Source organism: Aegilops tauschii, chromosome 4, assembly GCF_002575655.3.
Source record: "Aegilops tauschii subsp. strangulata cultivar AL8/78 chromosome 4, Aet v6.0, whole genome shotgun sequence".
NCBI classification, from domain to species: Eukaryota; Viridiplantae; Streptophyta; class Magnoliopsida; order Poales; family Poaceae; genus Aegilops; species Aegilops tauschii.
Genome location: NC_053038.3, coordinates 260261873 through 260266360, shown reverse-complemented (window position 1 = coordinate 260266360; position 4488 = coordinate 260261873).

The following is a 4488-nucleotide window of genomic DNA, read 5'->3' as shown; positions in this document are numbered from 1 at the left end:
TCTTTCTTTCTCGTTTTATTCATTGTAATTCTAGAATTTACATCTAAATTATTCAACTGTCTCCATGAATAGATTACCCTTACAAGATACACATGCAAGCCAGTGATAGCGCTATGGTCCACTATTCATGCACAACCGTGTGTGCTAAAAAGAAAACAAGAGAACCAGTGCACTGCTTTTGCCACATATGTTTTTTTTATCAAAGGGGCCACATGGCCCCATTTTCAGCTGTTTACAGGGCAACAAATCAACCATTACGTCACTGATTTAGAACCACACCAGGATGCTCCAGCCTAGCAAGCCTAATCATCACACCACTGATATATATCACCACATTATTAGGATGCTTCAATCTATCCAAAACTAGCCTGGAAATGGAGTTGTTTACAGGGCCACGGATGTACTAGAAAGGTGTCATGTGCTATGCAGCACTGCCAAGACCATATACGAACAAGACGCTGCAGGACCATTATTTCATGTTGGCTGCAGGTGCACTGTCATCTTTAGAGTTCCAGTCTGCTACTTGTAAGATTACCATTTTGGTACTCTGGCACTACTTTCTACTACTACTTTTACTCGTCCTAACCTGCAATTGAAGGACCGCGTCACACTGTCCATTGAGCAAACACATGTGTGTCTCAATGTTTAACTAGCCAATTCTATTAAACTCTCATCCAATAAAAAGGTATTGCATGTTCATGGCGCTTCTACATGAGAGACAAGCATGTAAAATATAGTTAAAGCAACTTTGACTCGCTGACCCATGTCGTCCGCGTGTGTCCCTTTGGGTCAAAACGGATACAAAAGTCGGTCCAACGCGTCGACCCAAACGGGAGTGCGTCCGCTTTTTGTTCGCCTACCGACAGATTCCCGGCCCAAATTTGGACATCATTTGCGTTGGCGCGGACAGGAAGAGGGTTGCCCGGTTAATTAATGGAAAAACAGGTTGAATCTGCCACAACAGCCCACACAGGGCAACACCGGCCGACCTGGCCACCCACACGAAGATACAACTATGCTGAATAGAAGAAACACCAAGTCAAGGTCATCACCAAGTGTCATCGTCGTCACTCCTCCACGAGCCAGCGACTCCGACTTCACCACCGACTTCCACCAACGAAGTCCTTGTCACCGCAAACACCGGAACCCATGCCAGCCCATGCCAACAGTTGGCCACCGACGCAGGCGCCAGACAACTCCGACTAAGAAGACCACCAAAACACAAGAGAGATGGGCAGAGTAGGCGCCAACTAACACCTCCTCGAAGACCACCAGCCACTTGTCATCGTCATCGCCTAGGCACCTCCCGGGTAGCTCCGACTCCACGACGGCACGGCGAGACCCAGAAGAGACCCAGAAGAACCGACAACCGAAGCACTGCCGCTACCCTACACTGCTAGCCATCATCATCATTGCCAAACTGGACACCGCATTGCCACACTGCCAGCCGGGCACCTACCTACCGCAGTGTTGTGAACGTCTAGCACATGGAGAGCGCGAACGGGAACCAATGCTCTTCAAGGCCTGCCCCAAAGAGGGAAGCGACAATGCCGATGCCGACGCCGTTGCCCGACCCGACCGGGCCTTAGGCTTTCACCTGAAGAGCTGGATCTGAGGGTGTGCACTCCACGGCGATGCCCCCAAGGAGGTAACATGACGCCCACGGATGCCGACGCCATCGGCCGGCCAAAGCCGCTCGGAGCACCGCCCAACATCACAACTCCACGCATCGCAACTCCATTAGCCCGCACACCACCCCCACCCCACCATGCCAGCAGCACCAGAGGACCACCACAAACCACCTCATCGCTAACCAAAAGCCAGCAGGCCAGATCCGGCGAGCCCGACTGGATCCGGCGGTCGCTCGCACCTGCCCCGCAATGGACCAACCACTGGCGCACCGACGCGCCACTGGGCGTGCAGCACCCACCAGGCAACCAGGTGGCCCACCCCATGCCACAACCGAGCGCAGCCGGAGAGGCCGGATGACGCAACCGGGGTGCGCCGTCGAGCCGGGCCAGGGGAGTTGCCTGCCATCGGGGAGCAGGATGAGGGCTGGAGCCTCCCTCACCAGATGCGCGCACGGGGACGCGAGGAACTGCCTGCCGCCGTCCGCCGCGCGGGCTTAGCCCGCCGGCCTCCTCCGGCGGCGGCGAGGGGGGGGGGGGGAGATGGATGGAGCAGCGGCGGAGTGGCGGGCTAGGGTTTCGCTCGAGCCACCGCGGGAGCGACGACGCGGGCGTGGATTATGTTTGCTGTTTTTTCCATATCAAGTTTGTAGGGGTGAGTTATGGCTTCAGATTGTTTGATGTATATTCTTATCAGACCTTTATGAAATAATAATTAATAAATATGGTTGTGTGCATCTACCGATGCAGAGGCCACCGTTTCAACCTCCTTTCTCAAAAAAAGGAAAAAGAAAAAAATGACACACTGGGGGTAAAATGGAAACGTATCTTGCCGTCTTTCATTGCTCTATCAAAGGACTGTAGATTCTCAAACTTCCTCGTGCCGTTCAGCTCTCCCTGTTCAGCTGCGGGACCTTCTCGGTCATAGTGGTTTTGACTATAGTTGCTCGGGCCCACTCATATACTGCTTCGAACGTGGAAAGGAGAGCTGCCAGTATACACCAGACAACTTCTGATCCCAGGATTCCAGGAAGTTTGGCCTTTGATGCACATGCGTAGAGCGTCTAGCATTTTAATAAGGAAATGAGTTTGAAAACTAACGAGAGTTATTAGTGAGATTGTAACACTCCATCTAGTTGTTCCCTTCTCAGGCATTAAAGTGGAAGGGTTTTGAGCTGGCTGTAGGTGCCTCCCGATGCACCAGGCCAAGTACTCCTTGATGGCTTACTCTCTTTCTACACGTCTGGATATAAACATCCTTTTAAACACATGCAGGAATGGCGAAGATAGCCAACGGTGGCATATGGACCCTAACTGCATGTACATCTGTTTCTACTTCGTGGTTAGTTATAGAGAAATGTGGAGATAATGCGTGCTTAGCTATAGAGAAACGTGGGAAGGAGAGCTTACAAAATACCCAGACAACCTACGATCCCAGTATTCCAGGAAGTAGGTCGCATGCCGTTCAGTTTGACATTCGGTACACAGGTGGTCACAAGTCTCTACTATTTCGCAATGGTAGGCCACACTTGACGCATGTGTCCAGGGTTTTTTTACCAAACACATTATATTAAACAAAAAAATTACATTCAGACAATGCACCTTAACTCTTTATACCTTGTTTTTTAACAAGTATTTTACATAATGATGAAGAAAATAATCATTTTCCCAGCTTGCTTGCAATCATTTGGAAAATTCATTGGTGTTTCAGCAAAGTATACGAGTTGATGCTTGCACACTTATGGGAGTGCTTTCATAATGAGCAAGTCAAGATATGTGGAAATAATTTTGCAAAATAAAAAGATACGTGCAAATGAGTGTGTCGCTCCCGCGGGTGGTCTGGGAGGGAACCCTAACCGACCGCTCGGGTTTGGGCGGCGCAGGTCGGCCGATTCTGCAGGGGGGGGGGGGTGGGGTTGCGCTCAAGCAGACGTGCATGGAGTCGTGGCGGTTCGGCAAGCGCAGTGGTCTGGCATGTGGAGGTCTGAGGCGATGTGTGTGCAATGGATTTGGCAGCGTCGACAATGGCTTCGGGGGCCGCTAGTGCATGGATGTTCTTGCCTGTGGTCGTGAGGGAGGGGGTGATGAAGCTCAGGCAGCAGGGCTCGGAGGCCCGACACCACGCTAGTTCGGCTTCATGGGTCAGAGCAAAGATGTGCGAGTGTGGTGGATCTGGTGTCTTCAGTCTTCAGCATCCATATAGTAGCATGCGCTGACGCGTCTCATGCAAGGTTGAGGCAGGAACCGTGGCGGTTCTTATAGCAACTCCAACGCGCCGACGCAAACTGTCTGCGATGTCTGTTTGGGTAGAAATGGATGAAAATGTCGGCCAAACGCGCCGACGCAAATGGACGTCTGTGGCCTATTTCTTGCCCAAATTTGGGCCGGGTTTGTCCAACGCGAACGGGGGCGACGCCCGCCCTTGTTCTCCGCATGGCCGTCGGTCGGTGGCACATCCACCCTCATTTTCCTCCCTTTCCCAAAACCCTACCGTCCGCTCGCCATGGACGGCACGCCGAACCCCGACGCAGCTGCCGGCCTCGCCTCCACCGTCGACAAGTCACACGTCGTCTGCCGTATATAGCTGCCGCTCTTTATCAGTATTAATCACACTCACTTAGTAGCTTCAGTGGGAGTTATGGGAGATGGCCGTCGAAGTAATTCGAAGGGAAGCATTTTCGTGAGTATTGTTAAGGTTGAAGATGGTTTTTCCGACATGGTCATTAAGAAATCAGATGGTCTTTCCAAACGACCAGTGCTCAGAACAAACTCTCTTTGGAGCAAACTGGAGGCCTTTGGACGCGATGATTGACTAACAGACGAGACATAATACACATGCACAACACATATGATCCATGCA